A 24,167-nucleotide genomic window follows, 5' to 3' on the forward strand; every position below is an offset into this window, starting at 1 on the left:
TAACTGCAATTACTGGACAGCTGGAGATTGAAATCCTAACGTCGAAAAATGACCTCCACCTCAAAGCCCATCAGGATGAACCAAACTGCTGGTGCCTTGTGGACACAGAAAAGTACAAAGGTGTATGCACAGCAGCTATGAAAGTTGCCTGCCTGTTTGGTTCAACCTATCTCTTTGAATCAGCCTTTTCAGACATGAACTTCATCAAGATCAAACAAAGAACACGCCTTACTGATGCACATCTACAAGACTCACTCAGAGTTGCGGTGTCAAATTATACCCCAGATTACAATAAACTAGTGGACCGCATGCAATGCCAGACTTCCCACTAACAGACATTTACAGGCAAAGAAAGAGATAACAGATGCTATCAGTGAAACACCATGGCAACGGTAAACTCAAATATTGTACAAAAATGTGAAAAATAATTTGTTTAAAAAGTGTAACAAAGGTGTTGTTTTGGTCATTGTACTTTTATAATAGACTTAAAGAATAGTCTTTTTTATTTTCACGTTGTATGCATCATATTGTACTTATTCACCTTTTATTGCAAATGCTGGATTGCAATTATTCTTGGGATTAATAAGGTTTTATATTATCCTATTGTATTTTAAATGATTATCAAATAGTTGTCAGTCAATTTTCTGTGGATTGAATGATTAATCAACAGAATAACAGTTGGAGCTGTCAGTGTTTGTGTTAGGAGCAGACAACAAAGACAAAAGCTCCAGTGCTTAAATTAATTAGCTTGTTCTGTTTGTTAAAAATTCTACAGATTTAGCGATTATTAAAAATAGAATCTGATTTAATTTAAAAGTTGATCTTTTTAAAAACTTTATCATAATATTATATATTATATGATTATAATAAATAAATAAATAATGTTTAAATATATCTGTTTGCTCAAAGTCGCTTTACAGAGGTACATAAAAGACAACAGATAAATAAAGTAAAAGTCACATTAAAATCAAGCAATATAACAATCACACATTAAAAGTTTGAAGACGTGAGTTTTTAAGAGTTTCTTGAAGGTGGTGGTCAGTTTAGTCTGCGATGGGTTGTGGGAGTGAGTTCCAGAGGGAGGGGGCAGCGACGGAGAAGGATCTGTCCCCCCAGTTTTCGTGCTTGGTGCGGATTGGGATGGATAAGAGGTTGGCTTCAGATGAGCGGAGTCAGCGGGACAGGTTGTGTTGGTGCAACAAGTTTGTGAGGTAGGAGGGGGGCCTGGTTGTTGAGGGATGTGTGGGTTATGAGGAGGGCTTTGAAGTCGAGTCGTTGGTGGATGAGGACGCAGTGGAGGTTCTGGAGGACGAGAGTGATGTGGTCTCGGGAGCGGGTGTGCGTGAGGAGGCTTGCAGTCGGTGGAGGTTCATCAGGGCAATGTTTTTGAGGTGGAAAAAAGGCAGTCCTGGTGATGTGATTTATGTGGTGATTGAATTTCAAAGATGACTCAGAGGTTGCGGATGTGGGGCAGGGGGTGTAGAGTGTTTCTGTCAAAGGTGAAGTTGAAATTCTGGAGGGTTTTGGTATGGGATGGGGGACCGATGAGGTCTGATTTGGAACGGTTCAGTTGAAGATAGTTTGTTTGCATTCATGCTTTTATTTCTGAGAGACAGTTGGTGAGACTGCAGTGTGTTGTGGGGGTTAGGGTTTTTGTTGAGATATAAAGTCGGATGTCGTCGGCGTAGCAGTGAAATTGGAGGTTGTGGCGACGAATGATTTTGCCAAGGGGGAGCATGTAAAGGATGAAGAGGAGGGGACCAAGCACTGAACCCTGGGGGACGCCTTGGGACAGGAGCAGTAGAGGAGGTGCAGTTATTGATAAACTGGTGTCTGTCGGTGAGGTGTGATTTCAGTCTGGAGAATGCGGTGTCTGATGTCGAGTGGTGATTCAAGGAGGGAGAGCAGGATGGTGCGATTGATTGTGTCGAATGCTGCGCGAGGAGGATTTCAGGTTGCCGGAGTCAGAGGAGAGTAGGAGGTCGTTAGTGATTTTGAGAAGAGCCATTTGTGTCATCTCTACATTGTCATCCTTACTGATAAACAAGGCGTTATATTTTATGTTCAACATATACAGTAAATCATAAATTAACTTGCCTTCATGTAAAGTTAGCGTCACAGATTGGTACATGCAAAAAAGTACTAAGTAGGCTTGTTAAGCATGGATGCGCAATCTTCCTGCTATGCGTTATGGAGAATAAGCAAAGAGTCACTCATCCTTGTCTTTAGCCTTCATCTGGCATATTTATTATTATGGTACTTTACAGTTTGTACAGATTACGAATACGACACCCTCTGTCCTTAGACCCCCACATCGGATAAGGAAAAACTTCCCACAAAACCCCACAGTTAATGGGGGAAAAAATGGAAGAAACCTCAGGGAGAGCAAGCGAGGAGGGATCCCTCTCCCAGGATGGACAGAAGTGCAATAGATGTCGTGTGTAAATTAAAGACACATTACATTTACAACATAGGTAATCGAAATGCTAGAAAACATCATGCGTCTATTCAATAAATAATGAAGATCGAGCCAGGTGGATGTCAACAATCCTCTGGCTGCCATCAAAGCAGTAGTAAGGGGAGCGTCAGGCAGGACCACAGCAACAGTCACCACTCAGGATGCAGGAGACTCCTTCAATGCTGCAGTCTGCCAAGTGATAGAAAGAAAAAATACAAGGAAGCTGGGTTAGTGGCATACTTATTTGGGACATGAGTATTCAGGTACAGAGAAAGAAAAGAGATACTATATTTACAACACAGGTAGTCCAAACCCTGGAAAACATCCTGTGTCAATATTGAAGAAGATGAGGATGGATCCAGGTGGATGTTGACAGTCCTCTGGCTGCCATCAAAGAAGCATTAAGGTGAGCGTCAGGCAGGAACACAGCAACAGGGACAGCCACGACTCAGGATGCAGGAGACGCCTTCAATGCTGCCAACATACCAAGTAACAGACACAAAGAACTACAAGGAAGCTGGGTTAGTGGCATACTTATTTGGGACACGAGTATTCAGGTACAGAGAAAGAAAAGAGATACTATATTTACATCATAAGTAGTCCAAACCCTGGAAAACATCCTGTGTCAATATTGAAGAAGATGAAGATGGATCCACGTGGATGTCGACAGTCCTCTGGCTGCCATCAAAGAAGCATTAAGGTGAGCGTCAGGCAGGAACACAGCAACAGGGACAGCCACGACTCAGGATGCAGGAGACGCCTTCAATGCTGCCAACATACAAAGTGACAGACAAAAAACTACAAGGAAGCTGGGTTAGTAGCAGCTAGTTGCAGAGTAAAACCATTGAGATGTAAATCCCATAGATAAGCATATCCGAGAAGTGTTTTCTGTTACCAGAGACACTTCTTTAGATACAGAACCTTATAGTTTGAAGCAGCATGGGACAAAGACAGTTGCAGTAACATTTTATCCCATTGACAAAACAAAGAAGTTTGTCCAAATGCTTGAAAATATCCTGTGCCTACCTAGACGAGGATGAAGATCGATCCAGGTGGATGTCAACAATCCTCTGGCTGCCATCAAAGAACTAGTAAGGCGAGCGTCAGGCAGGAACACCGCAACAGGGACAGCCATGACTCAGGAGATGCTTTCTGTGGGACCAGCTTCCAAGTGACCAACACAAAAAACTCCTAGGAAGATTGGTTAGTTGCATACATATTTGGGACGAGGGGAATACAGGTATAATATAGGATGGTACCTGCCCATCAAGGGATTTGTAGGCGAGAACGTGTGTCTAGGGAGTGTTTTGCGTGTCGTGTGTTGCTTTCAAGTTAGAAGCAGCATAGGAAACAGCCAGGTGCAGAGAAAAAACATTGAAAAGTTAAGCGTATCCTAGAAGTGTTTTCTGTTACCACAGACACACTTCTTTAGATACAGAACCTTCATGTTTGAAGCAGCATGGGAAAAAGACAGTTGCAGTAACACTTGATCCCATTGTTCTGTCAGACACTGGGAACCACCAATAACACTGCATTTGTGGAACACAACGCCCTACTGTCCCACTAGGCTATAACCAGCTCTTTAATATCGGATGGTGCCTGCCCATTAAGGGATTTGTAGGCGAGAAGGTGTGTGCGCGTGTGTCCCTTCAAGCTAGAAGCAGCCAGTTGCAGAGCAAAACCATTGAGATGTACATCCCATAGATAAGCGTATCCGAGAAGTGTTTTCTGTTACCACATTAACACTTTTTATAGATACCGGCAAGTTTGAAGCAGCATGGGAAAAAGACAGTTGCCGTAACACTAAATCCCATTGTACTTTCAGAGACTCTGGGAACAACCAATATCCCTGAATTTGTGGAACACCAAGTGCTACTGTCCCACTAGGCTATAACCAGCTCTTTAATATCGGATGGCGTGTGTCCACTAAGGAATTTGTAGGCGAGAAGTGTGTGTAGGGTGTGTTTTGCGTGTCGTGTGTTGCTTTCAAGTTAGAAGCAGCATAGGAAACAGCCAGGTGCAGAGAAAAAACATTGGAAAGACACATCCCATAGTAAAGCGTATCCTAGAAGTGTTTTCTGTTACCACAGACACACTTCTTTAGATACAGAACCTTCAAGTTTGAAGCAGCATGGGAAAAAGGCAATTGCAGTAACACTTGATCCCATTGTACTTTCAGAGACTCTAGGAACAACCAACAACACTGCATTTGTGGAACACAACGCCATACTGTCCCACTAGGCTATAACCAGCTCCTTAATATCGGATGGTGCCTGTCCATTATGGATTTGTAGGCGAGAAGGGTGGGTGTGTGTGTGTGTGTGTGTGTGTGTGTCCCTTCAAGCTAGAAGCAGCGTAGGAAACAGCCAGTTGCAGCGCAAAACCATTGCGATGTAGATCCCATAGATAAGCGTATCCGAGAAGTGTTTTCTGTTCCCACATTCACACTTTTTATAGATACCGTCAAGTTTGAAGCAGCATAAGAAAAAGACAGTTGCAGTGACACTAAATCCCATTGTACTTTCAGAGACTCTGGGAACAACCAATATCCCTGAATTTGTGGAACACAAAGCACTACTGTCCCACTAGGCTATAACCAGCTCTTTAATATCGGATGGTGCGTGTCCATTAAGGAATTTGTACACTGAAAAAAGTAGCACAGTACTACAAAGTTACCTCTGGGATGATACAGTTTGTACAGATAAGGAATAAGTCACCCTCTGTCCTTGGGCCCCCACATTGGACAAAATAGGCAGGCAGGCCGCCGTACAATAGATGTCATGTGTCTATTTCGAAGACGATGAAGATAGATCCAGGTGGATGTCGACAATCCTCTGGCTGCCATCAAAGAAGCAGTAAGGTGAGCGTCAGGCAGGAACACGGCAACAGGGACAGCCTCGACTCAGGAGACGCCTTCAATGCTGACAAACTACCAAGTGACAGACACGAAAAACTGCAAGGAAGCTGGGTTAGTAGCAGCGCAAGAAACAGCCAGTTGCAGAAAAAAGCATTAAAGATATACATCCCACAGTTAAGTGTATCGAGAAAGTATTCTCTAGAAAATATATTGTGCGTATTTAGAAGACGATCAACTTCAACGGGGACACCAAAAAGGTAGCAGACACATTTAACATATTAGAGTATTCAGGTACAGAGAAAGAAAAGAGATACTATATTTACAACATAGGTAGTCCAAACGCTGGAAAACAGTCTGTGTCAATATTGAAGAAGATGAAGATAGATCCAGGTGGTTGTCGACAATCCTCTGGCTGCCATCAAAGAAGCAGTAAGGTGAGCGTCAGGCAGGAACACAGCAACAGGGACAGCCACGACTCAGGATGCAGGAGACGCCTTCAATGCTGACAACATACCAAGTGACAGACACAAAAAACTACAAGGAAGCTGGGTTAGTAGCAGCGTAAGAAACAGCCAGTTGCAGAGTAAAACCACTGAGATGTAAATCCCATAGATAAGCGTATCCTAGAAGTGTTTTCTGTTACCAGAGACACTTCTTTAGATAGAGAACCTTATAGTTTGAAGCAGCATGGGACAAAGACAGTTGCAGTAACACTTTATCCCATTGTACTTTCAGAGACTCTTGGAACAACCAACAATGCTGCATTTGTGGAACACAACGCCTTAGTGGGACAGTAGGGTATAACCAGCTCTTTAAGATCAGATGGTGCCTGCCCATTAAGGGATTTGTAGGCGAGAAGTTGTGTGTAGTGTGTGTTTGGTGTGTTGCCCTTCAAGTTAGAAGCAGCGTAGGAAACAGCCAGTTGCAGAGAAAAAATATATACATCCCACAGATAAGCGTATCCGAGAAGTGTTTTCTGTTACCACAGACACACTAATTTAGATACAGAACCTTCAAGTTTGAAGCAGCATGGGAAAAAGACAGTTGCAGTAACACTTGATCCCATTGTACTTTCAGAGAGTCTTGGAACAACCAACAACGCTGCATTTGTGGAACACAACGCCTTAGTGGGACAGTAGGGTATAACCAGCGCTTTAAGATCGGACAGTGTCTGCCCATTAAGGGATTTGTAGGCGAGAAGTTGTGTGTAGGGTGTGCAAGTTATGCAAAAGAGACATTACCACATTCACATATGTATACTGTCGAGGGTCAGAGGTCAAGGGCTGATAAGTCGCTGTGACCTCTGGAGGTAGACTCTGTTCTGAGGGCAGATAAACATGACATAATTAAATTAATGTATACAAGCAACAGAGCGCTCTGACAATTAGCCAACAAAAGAACAACATTTCTCTCAGAAGCGTGGAGTGAGACATGGCTGCTGTACGAGTCCAATTCTATTTAATATCTTTAGCCACTAACCTAGAGAAATCTGAAGCACCTGGCCTCACTCTAAATAACATGAAATCAAACTCCTGAACTAGTCAGAGGACCTTCTTTTTGCAGTTTCCTACAGGACTAAGATAACAGCAGAATCTGGACCTGCGGCACAAGTACTGCTAGACCTGGGCCCAGGCAGTAAACATGAAAAGACTAAAAATCTATCTATCTATGATATGCCTGTTCCCCATAAAAAGGCTCTGAGTTCCCGTTCAGTTTGTGTAAGCCCCTCTCCTATCAACAGAAAGCCCTGTACTGCCAGGAGCTGAGCAAAGAAAGAGTCTCCCTCACTCAGCTGGTCCTGACATTATATCAATCAGTCAACCAAATGATAAAACATCAGAAAAACTGCATTACCAATTGGATCACACAAACAAAAGCACAAAGCAAAATGCAGTGCTATCTGGCCCTATAGAGACAGTTCTGTGGGGCAGATTAGGCAGTTATAGGCAGATTACCTACACACAGTGACCGTCAGTGAACACACAACTATACCATGAGCAAGTACACTTAGTGAGCACAGATCTAAAAACAAACATGCTGACCAATCCCAAACATCCCAAAAATAAATAAAACGCTTTTTCTTGAAGGGAACCATTGCTAAGCTAACTTCCAATAAAAAAAACACAACATAACTTCACCACTCTGAGAAATACATCCAATTAGCAGCTCACCTTCAGTTTTGGAGGGAATGGCGTCCATCTTCCTCCTCAGTCTTTCCACACAACCAGAACGCCAAACATTTCCCTTCGATTTTGAACACTAGGCCACGCCCCCGGGAGCAGCTCACCTGATCTAGTGGGAGGAGCCAAGCACCCCATCCATTCTTCTTCACTGGATTAATGGCGGGTTGCAAACAACTTAAAGGTGCATACCGCCACCTGCTGTACAAGACTGGCATCATCATCATTTCATCATCATTCATCTCCTGAAAAATCATTTCATCACTCTATGATACCAGGACTTTGTGGGTGGCAGTGGGTCAGTCTGTATGGGCATGGACTAAGCTCCGAAGGGCCACTGGTTCATGTCCCGATGAATTCTCCTGCATGCAACTATTCACATCAGTTTTATTCTATTTAAATGTTAAGTATAGCAGATGTTGCTCTTTAGGTTTGCCATTGTTATTTTATATATGGATGTGGATGGAAAAATGAATGTAGAAGAGGTGTATACATAATAAGAAATACAAAATATAGATATAGAAATATGAAGAGGAATGAAATTAATGTAAAAACAAAATGAGAAGTAATAAATACATATACAAATATAGAAATATTGTTTCTGTAGCTGAAAGTAGGCTGAACAGCACTGATTACACATATTTACAAATTGACTAAAACATGAAAAGTAAAAACACGTTTAAAAATCTAATAACATGTTTTTTAAATACGTATTTTTTAATAAATTTACAAAGATATTAATTCAAATAGGTCCATCCATCCATCCATCCATCTTCTCCTGCTTATCCGTCAGGGTCGCGGAGGTAACAGCTCAGGCAGAGAGCCCCAAACTTCTCTTTCCCTGGCCACATAAACCAGCTCTGACTGGGGGATTCGCAGGCGCTCCCAGGCCAGCAAAGAGATATAGTCCCTCCACCTGGTCCTAGGTCTACACCTCGGTCTCTTCCCAGCTGGACGTGCCTGGAACACCTTCCTAGGGAGGCGCCCAGGTGGCATCCTCACTAGGTGCCCGAACCACCTCAATTGGCTCCTTTCAACGCGAAGGAGCAGCGGTTCTACTCCGAGTCCCTCCCGGATGACTGAACTTCTCACCTTATCCCTAAGGGAGATGCCAGCCGCCCTGCGGAGAAATCCCATTTCGGCCGCTTGTATCCGCAATCTCATTCTTTCGGTCATGACCCATCCTTCATGACCATAGGTGAGGGTAGGAACGAAAATGGCCCGGTAGACAGAGAGCTTTGCCTTCTGGCTCAGCTCTCTTTCGTCACAATGGGGCGGTAAAGCGACTGCAGTACCGCTCCCGCTGCTCCGATTCTCCGGCCCATCTCACGCTCCATTGTTCCCTCACTCGAGAACAAGACCCCGAGATACTTGAACTCCTTCACTTGGGGTAAGGCCTCATTCCCTACCTGGAGTGGACAGTCCATCGGTTTCCTGCTGAGAACCATGGCCTCAGATTTGGAGGTGCTGATCCTCATCCCAGCCGCTTCACACTTGGCCGCAAACCGATCCAGTGAGTGCTGAAGGTCACAGACCGATGAAGCCATTAGGACCACATCATCTGCAAAAAGCAGAGGTGCAATCCTTAGCCCACCGAACTGCAGACCCCCACGACAACGCCTCAAAATCCTGTCCATGAATAACACAAACAAGATTGGTGACAAAGCGCAGCCCTGGCGGAGGCCAACCCTCACCGGAAATCGGTCCGACGTGCTGCCGAGCACCCGGACACAGCTCTCGCTTTGGGAGTACAGAGATAGGATGGCCCTGAGTAGAGACCCCCTCACCCCATACTCCCGCAGCACCTCCCACAGTATCTCCCTGGGAACCCGGTCATACGCCTTCTCCAAATCCACAAAGCACATGTAGACTGGATGAGCGTACTCCCAGGCCCCCTCCAGGATCCTTGCGAGAGTAAAAAGCTGGTCCGTCGTTCCACGACCAGAACGAAAACCGCATTGTTCCTCCTCAATCTGAGGTTCGACAATCGGCGGACCCTCCTTTCCAGCATCTTAGAGTAAACTTTCCCGGGAGGCTGAGTAATGTGATACCTCTGTAATTGGCACACACCCTCTGATCCCCCTTTTTAAAAAGGGGAACCACCACCCCGGTCTGCCACTCCTTCGGTACTGTTTCCGACTTCCACGCAATGTTGATGAGACATGTCAACCATGACAGTCCCTCAACACCCAGAGCCTTCAGCATTTCTGGGCGGATCTCATCCAGTAGTACCCAGGGAAAAAATATCCCGGAAGGCCTCCTTCTTCAGTCGGACGGCTTCCCTGACCACCTTTGTGTGCTCACCTGAGGTAATCATTAACAATGTGTGCCCCACTAAGGTGACATAGGTCAGTTCATAGGGGGCCCCTGAAGCACTCCATATGTTGTTTTTCACTCTCCTATCACCCAACCATCCCCAAGCTATGACCTCAGAAAGTATCTACCTTTATATATACCCAGAATTAATACACCACACTACTTTCCCCAAACCCAAAGATTGTAAGTATGTTGACATGGACTGCGCTATCTCTCTTTGCACCTGTGTGCATCTGTGTGCGTAACGTGTGTGGTATGACATCCAATCAAATTAGATCCACGTTGTTTTGATCGGACAGCATCCAACCAATCAAAGTATTGGACAACCAATGAGGCGGAACAAACTATAAGGCGCCAAGTAGGCAACAACGATACCACGGGTAGTTTCGTTTGGATTTAAAAACGTTGAGGTGGTCAACAAAAAAAGAACTGCAGTCTGTAAAACATGCGGGACGAATATAACAGACGGAGACGTGACAACTTCCAACTTCGTTCGACATTTGAAGTTGCACAAAGAACGGTAAGTTTTGAATGAAAGTCAACACTAGCTTATCGGCTAATTGCTAGCTAGCTACATATCAAAGAGACTGTAAACTTCACCTTGGCTTACGAACACGCTAAACGGTATCTCCTGTGGGTTCATTAATGGACAAGTTCACTATTTTGCACTTTGAGCCCCCTTTCTGGGTCGTCTTGGATGAAATAGAAATGTCGACGATTGGTCCAGTCTCCAGCTTTTGGCTAATTTGGAATCACCCCCTGCTTCAGAATGGTTGGCTACAGGCATTCATAACATTGTCCTTAAAACTACCCTAAACATTCGTTTTCAAGGATGAGCAATCCACCGAGTGGTAAGTGGTGTTCGTAGTTGTTTTAAAAAAATATATTGGTGAAATATTTGGTTTCCATCCGTGTTATGAGAAGGCTATTAACTTCCGCTTGATATTTGGAATACAACATGGCAAATTAAACACAACAGAAACTGTATTTCACTAAGACACTCGTTTTCGAACATCGCCACTAACCAGTGAGCACTCGGTGAGTTGCACATCTTTGAAAACGAACGTTTAAGGTTGATTTAAGGACTGCTTTATGAATGCCCGTACATGAAGCATGGGGGACCAATCGTTAAAATGTCAGTGTCAAACACACCATTTCATCCTAGACCAACCAGAAATGGGGTTCAAAGTGCAAAATAGTGAACTTACCCATACTCATATTGTAAAAGGATAGTTTAGGATTTTTTGAAGCGAGATTGTATGTACTTAGCAGCTAGTCAGTGGATCATACACAGTAGACTGCTGCCAGCAGCAAAACTAAAGCAAGCCTAGTCAAATCAAGGTCAGTTTAATGTACTTTATATTATAAATGTGTGTACCATTTTAGCTTGCTGCCAGACGATTTTTTTCCGATAGGAAAACTAAGTATATCTCACTCTCTCCAGCACACCAGATTGCATTGACAAAAATGGCTATTTTACTTTGCAGCACAAAGGAGTTGCTAGTCTACTGCTGCCTCATTGAGGTCGTTTATGTAATTTAGGTAAATCACAACAAAGCTGAACTATCAACGAAGACATAGAATAGCACAATTAAACTTAATTATTGAGCCAGCAGTAGACCAGCAATTTCTGTGTGATGCAGGTAAAATAGCTGTTTTTGCCAACGGAATCAGGTGTGCTGGAGAGAGTGAATTAACAAGCATACTTCAGTTTCCTGTCGGAAAGGGCTGCTTAATGGCAAGGTAAAGCAGGTAAAATATAAATTAATATAGTAAGTGTACACTGAAATTGGAAATGTATTTTATCAATGTAATGTTAAAACAAACACAATCTTACAGTATACTATACAATTCATAATAATACAAAAATAATATTAACACAATGTTAGCATTGATATATGAGGAGATAGTTTCAAATGCAATTTATGTGTGGCTATAAGGGACTTTCTGACATCTGTTTTATATGCTTACCTGTTACAGACTTTAAGAATACCAGATGAGTAGAAGCTCCATAGATGAACCACAACAGCCTTCAATCTCACAATTCTTGGACAGTCTTGTAGCGCATTACAGCATGAGTCATCCACAGCAGGAGGCTATCACCAAAGCAATACTGTCCGACTTGATTATTGATTGCAACCTTCCCCTGTCTATTGTGGAACACAAGAGTTTTCGGCACTTTCTGACAGTAATTGACAGTAAGTACAGCCCAGTGTGTCACAGAACGTTGACATCAAAAACAGAGAGCCTCGCTGGGGAGAGACGTTCAAGATTAAAAACTCAATTGAGCAACACTGAGCATGTATCAGTCACTGTGGACATTTGGTCTGACCGAAAGATGAGGGGATTCGTTGGTGTAGAGACAGCTAAAGAGAGGATACAGCTAAATACAAATCTCTTGGCCTGCAATCGCTTCAAAGGCTCACACACAGCTGAACGAATCTGTGACCAATTTGAGTCAATATGCGATGAATACAACATCAAAGATAAATTGGACTACATTATTAGTGATAATGCTGCTAACATGCGAAAGGCATTCACTGTGTGCTTCCCCAGTGAACAAGAGGATGATGACGGAGATCATCTTGATGACCCTGGTCTCTGGTGTGACTTAACCCTGGAAGAACAGCAAACGGTAGATGCTGCTATGGCAAAGAAACAGCGCCTGCAGTGTTTTGCGCATACTCTTCAGCTGGTGGTGGGAGACGGTTTGAAAGAAACAAAAGTGGCATGTCCTTCTCCTTCCAAGTTATCAAAACTTAGCTCATTGCTGCACACAAGCACAACATTCAGAGATGTGTTTGATAGTGAATTTGGGGAACAGAAAGGCATCCCTGCTGCAGTCAACACAAGATGGAACTCAACACTGAGGCAAGTAAAGGCAGTTCTCCAGTGTGATCATCTAAAGCTCTGTGCCATTCTAGAAAAGGCTGGGCATAAGGAGTTGTCATTCACACCACGAGAGTGGAATCTGTTGAAGGAGTTGGTGGACATCTTGAAGCCGTTTGGAGAAGCAACTGATTTGACACAGGGAGAGAAGGTCGTCACAATCAGTGCAGTTGTTCCATCCGTCTTGTCCCTCAATCATCACCTTGAGAAGCTGAAGCCTGAAGTTCGTTTCCTGAGCGGCCGGGTCGGAAGTTTCCAGGCATCCCTAACCCATTTCTTGGGATCTTCATTAACATGAAAATGGCCGGGACTCAAGATGGGATCACTGCCTCCTTTTCAGACCCAGTCTACCTCAAAGCAGCCGCCTTGGATCCAGCCTTTTCTCTGCTGTGGGTGGAGCACCATGTACTGGTCAATCGTGACATCAAGGCAGAGGTGGCACAACAAGTTAAAGGTAAATGTTATTGACTTCAATGCAACTTTTTTTCTCTCAGTCTGATCTTATTGACAGCATCAATAATTGCATTGTTCAGTCTAACACTGTATCACCAACACCAATGGTAATAAGGGCTCTTTTGTTTCTGCTGTTGTTAAATGTTTTTCCAGAATTGATCCTGCAAGATGCTGCAGAGACTGAGCAGCCTGTGCCTCTGGTTGATGACGAACAGCAAGAGGACCTTGGACCAGGAGAAGGGCTGTTTGCTGCATACCATAAGAGGCAGAAGAAGGATGTTTGGAGCACTCCAGCACTACAGCTAAGTCACTACCTAGACACTGCCGAAGGACAGAACGCCCTTTTGTTCTGGGCACTGAACATGAAGTCTCTTCCTTCACTCTTCCGAGTGGCCACCAGAGTCTTGGCAGTGCCTGCCTCTATAGTGCTCCAGTGGAGCGAGTTTTCAGCCATGGTGGCATCATACTACGTCCCCATCGTGCACAAATGACTGACAGACTTTTGGCTAATTTGATCTTTTGCAAATGCAATGCAGCATAGGGCCCTGACATAGAAAAGCACAACTCTGTTCATTGTCATGTTCATGAGACTTCACATCTAGTCCCATTCCAGACACACACACACACACACACACACACACACACACACACACACACACACACACACACACACACACACTCTTTTGGGAGTGAGGATATCTTGTATAAAGTGGTGACATGTTTGAAAAGGTTAAGGTTACACTTAGGTTTTGAAATGAGTTAAAAAGACTGAAAATATTTTGTACAAAGTGGTAACACATTTGGAAAAGTTACATTCAACTGTTTTTGTGATCCTCCAAATACCTGTTTGAAGGTGGAGACATGTTTTTTTAGTTCAAGGCTATATTTAAGTTTTATGGTGAAGAGTGTTTGCAAAATGAGGATATTTTGAGACAGTTATAGTGCAATAAGCAATGGAAATACAATGTCAGCACTTTCTGTGGAAATTACATTTGCCTTTGTTTATTTCAGATGTGTTTGAACAATGTTCTTGGTTTGATAAATATATACAGATCTTAAAAGCATACATGATTTGTGTAAATATTATTTCTCCGTTGTTAAAAGGACTCGAAAGGACTTGAAACTCAAACAGTAGGACTTGGGACTTGACTTGAGACTTGTCGGTCTTGGATTGGGACTTGACTCGGGACTTGTCGGTCTTGGATTGGGACTTGACTCGGGACTTGTCGGTCTTGGATTGGGACTTGACTCGGGACTTGTCGGTCTTGACTTGGGACTTGACTCGGGACTTGCTTGTCTTGACTCGGGACTTGAAAGCAAAGAATTGAGACTAACTTGTGACTTGCAAAACAACATCTGGTTTTTTTGTTCTTTAATGACCGTACATTATCCAGCTTATTACATGGCTACATACTAATTAAATCAACAAATTGACCACAGTATTAATTTATTTTATTGATTTCAAAATGATCATATTGCTTCCGCTAATAAAAACATTTGGGGTTCCACTGCATACCAACAGCTGGAACTGCAGCGACAGCTTTGGTCCCTTGATCAGAGTGTCTGCCTTAGCAGTGGTCTGCTGCAGGAAAACAGCAGACCAAATTGACCAATCAGAATCAAGTATTCAACTATGCCATGTATAAAGTAGGTTCAGAATATGAATGTGGATAAGTGTTATCTGCCTGATGATTTGAGATTGTCTTCATGTCAATGCATCTAACTAAATATTAATATGACGAGGTCCTGCACTAGACCACACAGGGTGTGGATCATACAGTAGCCAGGCCTACTGGAGAAGGAGCTAAGCTCTCGTGCGTCCTTCTCCTATTTCCTGGGATTCATTTCAATCTGTTATGGGGTCTCCAAAGTGCTTCTATCGTGAGTGTTAGATTATTGATTGATCTCCCTTTCCACAACTCCTCTGACTGAGAGCCGCCTGCTCTCCCTGCTTGCTGTGTGGTATAAGTGATGTGTGATGACTGTCAAAATGCTCGTCTGGAATAAATGAAGCCAAGGAACTTCATTACCCTTCGTCTCTGGTGTGTCATTAACCAAACGCTCTACATTTTGGGCTCTGGCTCCATTGTCAGACTCAGGCTTTTTCACAGGACAGAAAACAATGAAGTAGCAATGAGCTCCGGCTGTGAGCTGCACCCTGAGAGGAGTTCATGCAGAGAGCCTTAAGCCTTGTTGTAGTTCAAACAACAAAGTCCATTCTGTATTAGACATCCACTTCTAACCCTCCTCCAGAACACATTCTGAAGGACAGAGCAGCTCCCTAGGCTTCAGAACGGCTCAGTGGGGTAGTGCTGAAAATAGCTGCAGCAAGGCATGACAGGATACAGTACGTGACATAATGTGTTCCAGCCCGTACTACTGCCAACAGCCTGTACCCAACGGGGGGGTCTCTGTGAACATGCTTTAGTGTCCATGGAACAATGCTATCTTAATGTATGATTTTACCCCTCACCTAAAGGTTAAGCACATTGAGAATTATTAGCTTTTTTTCTTCTTCTGAAATAAATTATTAGTTGAACCTCTGCATCACAGAAGGAACTGAATGGCATATGAAAACTAGAGCCAGCTAAACACAGTTTTTGCTGGCTAAGAAAGTCATGGGAAAAGAGTAAGATGAGTTATAAGTGTTTATATATATAAAGCCTCTGCTATTGCTATTATATCAAGTGTATGCATCCCCAGATGTGTTGAACAAATAAAAAAACATACTGTTCATTTTTATTATAATTTATAGTCTTGCCAGGGCTTAAAGCAAGACGTCTTGAGGTGGGCAGTACATTAGAGGTCATAGGGTCATGAAAGCTTGTTTCTAGTCACTAAATGTGATGTGGTCTGCCTTTTAGATTCTGTGAAAGGTGACATTATGGCCTGAGCACGGTAACTTCCCATGGTTCTGACGGCTTACTATTCTGAACCCCCAATAGCGTGAAAAATGTCCCACTGGACTGAAAGCCCACTTGTCTGACAGCCATTATCCAGAAAAACCCAAAGCCATTGTTCTAAAGGGCCATTTCTGAATGAAGAACACAGAGTAAAGCTGCATAGCGAGAGAGCCATGTGATGAAAACAGCCAGTTATTTTTTATTTCTATGGTTACGTCCCCTGCTAGCTTGCGCCGCTACATACAGCTGCCATCTGATTGGTTGCTTGTAAAAAGGTCAGCAGTAAGCTAATAAGGTGGAAATAATTCCAATTCTGAGCGCGGTGCTAGCAAACAACTTGCAATTCTGTTGAGGTCGGGCGAAAACAATCTTCCTTTCCTGTGAGGTAATTTATTTTCTAATGCAGTGTTTTGTTAACTATAATTAAGTATGAACAAGTTGTATGTTTTACTTTAAATATAGGTTGTATTTTTAGAGATATGGTTCCTTCAGAACAATGGCCGTTTGTTTATAGGATAATAGGCTGCCAGATAAATGTGCTTCCCATCCGCTGGGACTTTTTTCTCTTACATGGTCCATTAACCCCCTTTTTCAGCTGAGTGAGATCTGTATTTAGATGTATTAACTGGATGAGTAAATGCACATGTTGGTGCTGGAATACTGTGAGATCACATCAGCCAGGCTCGCATTCTGATCCAATCTCAGAAATGTAGGAATGCAAGTGAGGAAAATGATCCTCGTAACTTCCTCTGCTAATTTAAGGCACCCATCAGAAATCAACAGCTTCCCTAAAAGGAGCATGCAACGTCCCTTCTTTGATTTTCCTGATGTTGGTGCTGGAATTGTTCTTTTTTGGTAGTGCAGGAGGAAAGGAGAAATGGTACACCGATATTTGTTTTCTCCTTGACCCATCCATCTTTAAGCAGTTGACCCCACAGTGTCACAACAGAGCCGGCCAGCTAACCAATTAGAGCAGACTGGGCTCAGATTTCAGACAGAGGGTGAAAAGAGGCATGCAGCACAGGCAGTATGAGAAACATAAAGAGCTTTTTGAACATTAAAGCATGGAGACATGTCATAGAAGAGAAACTACATCCTCATTTCAATCTGAAGATTAGCATAATAGGGCCCTTTAAGTACCACTCTTATACGACTTTGTCTAATAAGGTTAAGTGGAACAAATTTTGCATCCCCAGCAGAACTAAAGCTCCAATCCCCACGTCCCCCCTGTTATCTCTCCCACAGCTGGCCTCCACCCAAGGCCTGCTGGTGCCAGTTGAATTGTTGACTGAAGTTAATGTGGTGATGATTACTTCAAATGTCTGCACACATGCTGCTAGCTTAGATTTGATTCCATTTCTGTTATCCTTTGTCTCTCAGTGGTACAAACACACTGAACATAGACTTACATTCCTGGCACCGTAATCCCATTTTCCCAAAGTGGTGAAACACCAGAGGAGACAATATTTGTTCATGTTTATTTTAATACGAGCTCTTCCACACATCTGTCATTCCTTCCCATCCATAAGTTCCAAGGAAATACAAACCAATCCACATTTAGACACAGTAAACCCAGATACAAGTGGTCACTCTCAGCCTGTTTACTGCAGGATAGATCTGCAGCTGGCAGACAGGACACACTGAGAGCTGTGACACACCCCTGGCCCTCTGCAGAGACACTTTTATTACACTGAACGTATACATTACACTGGTTTTTGAGTTTTCACACGGTAGAATGGCTGTGTGTGTGTGTGTGTGTGTGTGTGTGTGTGTGTGTGTGTGTGTGTGTGTGTGTGTGTGTGTGTGTGTGTGTGTGTGCCGCCTGGTGTTTTATTTCCTCTCTGCCCATTGGCAGTGCAGCTGAACAGATTGTCAGCTTTGCTTCACTGCTTCAATAATGCAGTACTTTTATCAGTGGCAAAAGACGCTCTGCCCTGCTCATGGTTTACGCAGAGCTGATAAGGCACCAGTGGAGGACGTTCATGGTTTGAACCACAACATGCTTCCAATTATAGATAGAAAATGCGTGGCATGGATATTAGCCAGTGCATACAAATCGTGCTGCAGGAAAGAAGGTCTCGCCTTAAAACGCTGTAAGCTCAACACTCTGCCTGGCTGTTAGAGGGTTCAATCATTTATCTTGAAAATGATGTAGAAGAAAAAGAAGCTTTATTAAACCCCAAGGGGAGTTCAGTTATTATATATGCACAGTACAAATACACACATGCACAGGACTTATACACATTTCATCTGAACACACACACACACACAAATCCATACCTTTCATTGTTATTGAGAGTTGTCAGAGCAGAGATGCTACCAGATTTCCTAGGGCCAGGAAGCACTTTGGGGTTTGGTGCCTTGCTCAAGGACCCTCAAGGACATCTCCAGCTACCAGTCCACACTCAGTATTTTTGGTCGGATCAGGACTTGAACCAGCAACCCTTCAGTAACCAAATACCTACCGATTTAGCTACTGCTAAATCCAGCAGCTACCCTGCAGTATACAGAGCCATTCAAACTAGCTGCACCTTTACCAGCTCTGAGAACACTTCAATGATCAATCATTATAAAACATATCAGAGATATTATTCTGAAATGGACCAATTAAACAATGACTACTTTTACTGTCGCTACTTTAAGTACATTTAGATGAGAGTACTTTCTACTTTCACTGGAGGAACATTTAGAATACTTTTACTGTGACAGAGTATTCATACACTCTGGTACTTCTACTTTTACTCAAGTACAAGATCTGAGTACTTCTACTTTTACTCAAGTACAAGATCTGTGTACTTCAACTTTTACTCAAGTACAAGACCTGAGTACTTCTACTTTTACTCAAGTATTAGACCTGAGTACTTGTACTTTTACTCAAGTACAAGACCTGAGTACTTCTACTTTTACTCAAGTACAAGACCTGAGTACTTCTACTATTACTCAAGTACAAGATCTGAGTACTTCTACTTTTACTCAAGAACAAGATCTGAGTACTTCTACTTTACTCAAGAACAAGATCTGAGTACTTCTACTATTACTCAAGTACAAGACCTGAGTACTTCTACTTTTACTCAAGTACAAGATCTGAGTACTTCTACTTTTACTCAAGTACAAGATCTGTGTACTTCTACTATTACTCAAGTACAAGACCTGAGTACTTCTACTTTTACTCAAGTACACGATCTGAGTACTTCTACTTTTACTCAAGTACAAGACCTGAGTACTTCTACTTTTACTCAAGTACAAGATCTGTGTACTTCTACTATTACTCAAGTACAAGACCTGAGTACTTCTACTTTTAATCAAGTACAAGACCTAAGTACTTCTACTTTTAATCAAGTACACAATCTGAATACTTCTACTTTTACTCAAGTACAAGATCTGAGTACTTCTACTTTTACTCAAGTACAAGATATGAGTACTTCTACTTTTACTCAAGGACAAGACCTGAGTACCTCTACTATTACTCAAGTACAAGACCTGAGTACTTCTACTTTTAATCAAGTACAAGACCTGAGTACTTCTACTTTTACTCAAGTACAAGACCTGAGTACTTCTACTTTTACTCAAGTACAAGACCTGAGTACTTCTACTATTACTCAAGTACAAGACCTGAGTACTTCTACTTTTACTCAAGTACAAGATCTGAGTACTTCTACTTTTACTCAAGTACAAGATCTGTGTACTTCTACTATTACTCAAGTACAAGACCTGAGTACTTCTACTTTTACTCAAGTACAAGATCTGAGTACTTCTACTTTTACTCAAGTACAAGACCTGAGTACTTCTACTTTTACTCAAGTACAAGATCTGTGTACTTCTACTATTACTCAAGTACAAGACCTGAGTACTTCTACTTTTAATCAAGTACACGATCTGAGTACTTCTACTTTTACTCAAGTACAAGATCTGAGTACTTCTACTTTTACTCAAGTACAAGATCTGAGTACTTCTACTTTTACTCAAGTACAAGACCTGAGTACTTCTACTTTTACTCAAGTACAAGACCTGAGTACTTCTACTTTTACTCAAGTACAAGACCTGAGTACTTCTACTTTTAATCAAGTACAAGATCTGAGTACTTCTACTTTTACTCAAGTACAAGATCTGAGTACTTCTACTTTTACTCAAGTACAAGATCTGAGTACTTCTACTTTACTCAAGGACAAGACCTGAGTACTTCTACTTTTACTCAAGTACAAGATCTGAGTACTTCTACTTTTACTCAAGTACAAGACCTGAGTACTTCTACTTTTACTCAAGTACAAGACCTGAGTACTTCTACTTTTACTCAAGTACAAGATCTGAGTACTTCTACTTTTACTCAAGTACAAGACCTGAGTACTTCTACTTTTACTCAAGTACAAGATCTGTGTACTTCTACTATTACTCAAGTACAAGACCTGAGTACTTCTACTTTTAATCAAGTACAAGACCTGAGTACTTCTACTTCTACTCAAGTACAAGACCTGAGTACTTCTACTTTTACTCAAGTACAAGATCTGAGTACTTCTACTTTTACTCAAGTACAAGACCTGAGTACTTCTACTTTTACTCAAGTACAAGATCTGAGTACTTCTACTTTTACTCAAGTACAAGACCTGAGTACTTCTACTTTTACTCAAGTACAAGATCTGAGTACTTCTACTTTTACTCAAGTACAAGATCTGAGTACTTCTACTTTTACTCAAGGACAAGACCTGAGTACTTCTACTTTTACTCAAGTACAAGATCTGAGTACTTCTACTTTTAATCAAGTACACGATCTGAGTACTTCTACTTTTACTCAAGTACAAGATCTGTGTACTTCTACTATTACTCAAGTACAAGACCTGAGTACTTCTACTTTTACTCAAGTACAAAACCTGAGTACTTCTACTTTTACTCAAGGACAAGACCTGAGTACTTCTACTTTTACTCAAGTACAAGATCTGAGTACTTCTACTTTTACTCAAGTACAAGATCTGTGTACTTCTACTATTACTCAAGTACAAGACCTGAGTACTTCTACTTTTAATCAAGTACAAGATCTGAGTACTTCTACTTTTACTCAAGTACAAGATCTGAGTACTTCTACTTTTACTCAAGTACAAGATCTGAGTACTTCTACTTTACTCAAGGACAAGACCTGAGTACTTCTACTTTTACTCAAGTACAAGATCTGAGTACTTCTACTTTTACTCCAGTACAAGACCTGAGTACTTCTACTTTTACTCAAGTACAAGATCTGTGTACTTCTACTATTACTCAAGTACAAGACCTGAGTACTTCTACTTTTACTCAAGTACAAGACCTGAGTACTTCTACTTTTACTCCAGTACAAGTCCTGAGTACTTCTACTTTTACTCAAGTACAAGATCTGTGTACTTCTACTATTACTCAAGTACAAGACCTGAGTACTTCTACTTTTAATCAAGTACAAGACCTGAGTACTTCTACTTCTACTCAAGTACAAGATCTGAGTACTTCTACTTTTACTCCAGTACAAGACCTGAGTACTTCTACTTTTACTCAAGTACAAGATCTGTGTACTTCTACTATTACTCAAGTACAAGACCTGAGTACTTCTACTTCTACTCAAGTACAAGACCTGAGTTCTTCTTCTTCTACTCCAGTACAAGACCTGAGTACATCTACTTTTACTCAAGTACAAGATCTGTGTACTTCTACTATTACTCAAGTACAAGACCTGAGTACTTCTACTTTTAATCAAGTACACGATCTGAGTACTTCTACTTTTACTCAAGTACAAGATCTGTGTACTTCTACTATGACTCAAGTACAAGACCTGAGTACTTCTACTTTTACTCAAGTACAAAACCTGAGTACTTCTACTTTTACTCAAGGACAAGACCTGAGTACTTCTACTTTTAATCAAGTACAAGATCTGAGTACTTCTACTTTTACTCAAGTACAAGATCTGAGTACTTCTACTTTTACTCAAGTACAAGATCTGAGTACTTCTACTTTTACTCAAGGACAAGACCTGAGTACTTCTACTTTTACTCATGTACAAGATCTGAGTACTTCTACTTTTACTCCAGTACAAGACCTGAGTACTTCTACTTTTACTCAAGTACAAGATCTGTGTACTTCTACTATTACTCAAGTACAAGACCTGAGTACTTCTACTTTTACTCAAGTACAAGATCTGAGTACTTCTACTTTTACTCCAGTACAAGACCTGAGTACTTCTACTTTTACTCAAGTACAAGATCTGTGTACTTCTACTATTACTCAAGTACAAGACCTGAGTACTTCTACTTCTACTCAAGTACAAGACCTGAGTTCTTCTTCTTCTACTCAAGGACAAGACCTGAGTACTTCTACTTTTACTCCAGTACAAGATCTGAGTACTTCTACTTTTACTCAAGTACAAGATCTGAGTACTTCTACTTTTACTCAAGGACAAGACCTGAGTACTTCTACTTTTAATCAAGTACAAGATCTGAGTACTTCTACTTTTACTCAAGTACAAGACCTGAGTACTTCTACTATTACTCAAGTACAAGACCTGAGTACTTCTACTTTTACTCAAGTACAAGATCTGAGTACTTCTACTTTTACTCAAGTACAAGATCTGTGTACTTCTACTATTACTCAAGTAAAAGACCTGAGTACTTCTACTTTTACTCAAGTACAAGATCTGAGTACTTCTACTTTTACTCAAGTACAAGACCTGAGTACTTCTACTTTTACTCAAGTACAAGATCTGTGTACTTCTACTATTACTCAAGTACAAGACCTGAGTACTTCTACTTTTAATCAAGTACAAGACCTAAGTACTTCTACTTTTAATCAAGTACACGATCTGAGTACTTCTACTTTTACTCAAGTACAAGATCTGAGTACTTCTACTTTTACTCAAGTACAAAATCTGAGTACTTCTACTTTTACTCAAGTACAAGACCTGAGTACTTCTACTTTTACTCAAGTACAAGATATGTGTACTTCTACTATTACTCAAGTACAAGACCTGAGTACTTCTACTTTTAATCAAGTACAAGATCTGAGTACTTCTACTTCTACTCAAGGACAAGACCTGAGTACTTCTACTTTTACTCCAGTACAAGATCTGAGTACTTCTACTTTTACTCCAGTACAAGACCTGAGTACTTCTACTTTTACTCAAGTACAAGATCTGTGTACTTCTACTATTACTCAAGTACAAGACCTGAGTACTTCTACTTTTAATCAAGTACAAGACCTGAGTACTTCTACTTCTACTCAAGGACAAGACCTGAGTACTTCTATTTTTACTCCAGTACAAGATCTGAGTACTTCTACTTTTACTCCAGTACAAGACCTGAGTACATCTACTTTTACTCAAGTACACGATCTGAGTACTTCTACTTTTACTCAAGTACAAGATCTGTGTACTTCTACTATTACTCAAGTACAAGACCTGAGTACTTCTACTCAAGTACAAAACCTGAGTACTTCTACTTTTACTCAAGGACAATACCTGAGTACTTCTACTTTTAATCAAGTACAAGATCTGAGTACTTCTACTTTTAATCAAGTACAAAATCTGAGTACTTCTACTTTTACTCAAGTACAAGATCTGAGTACTTCTACTTTTACTCAAGTACAAGATCTGAGTACTTCTACTTTTACTCAAGGACAATACCTGAGTACTTCTACTTTTAATCAAGTACAAGATCTGAGTACTTCTACTTTTAATCAAGTACAAAATCTGAGTACTTCTACTTTTACTCAAGTACAAGATCTGAGTACTTCTACTTTTACTCAAGGACAAGACCTGAGTACTTCTACTTTTACTCAAGTACAAGATCTGAGTACTTCTACTATTACTCAAGTACAAGATCTGAGTACTTCTACTTTTAATCAAGTACAAGACCTGAGTACTTCTACCACCTCTGGCTAACACACAGGCTTCGCTCCATTTGGCTGTACTTGGTGAAATGAAAATAACATTTAGTCTTCTCTAGATGTTCTATGTAGAGTGGAATACAGGAAGTTTGCTCCACTTTTTGTGGATCCCTTACCAGTCTGCTGGGTCATCAACCCTGCTCCGCCTCCCCTGTTCTATGAGAGACCATTCCCCTTTTCATGTTTCCCGCCACAAGCTTGTAAGGCAAAGTCAGCTA

General features: G+C 41.5%; 1 long non-coding RNA gene across 3 annotated transcripts; it reads right to left on the bottom strand.

The window, feature by feature from the left end:
• Positions 1–2,219: 2,219 nt before the first annotated feature.
• Positions 2,220–7,536, bottom strand: LOC134874493 (uncharacterized). Of its 3 annotated transcripts, none has more exons than XR_010167072.1 (4): positions 7,487–7,536; positions 3,485–6,636; positions 3,048–3,226; positions 2,220–2,964 (listed from the first exon to the last, which is right to left on the bottom strand). It is a non-coding gene; the product is annotated as an uncharacterized LOC134874493 (long non-coding RNA). The 3 variants fall into 3 exon arrangements; XR_010167073.1 differs by having other exon boundaries at positions 2,220–2,647; positions 2,754–3,226; XR_010167071.1 differs by having other exon boundaries at positions 2,220–3,226.
• Between the last annotated feature and the right edge of the window lie 16,631 nt (positions 7,537–24,167).

The sequence above is a fragment of the Eleginops maclovinus genome, chromosome 13 (assembly GCF_036324505.1).
Source record: "Eleginops maclovinus isolate JMC-PN-2008 ecotype Puerto Natales chromosome 13, JC_Emac_rtc_rv5, whole genome shotgun sequence".
Taxonomy (NCBI): Eukaryota; Metazoa; Chordata; class Actinopteri; order Perciformes; family Eleginopidae; genus Eleginops; species Eleginops maclovinus.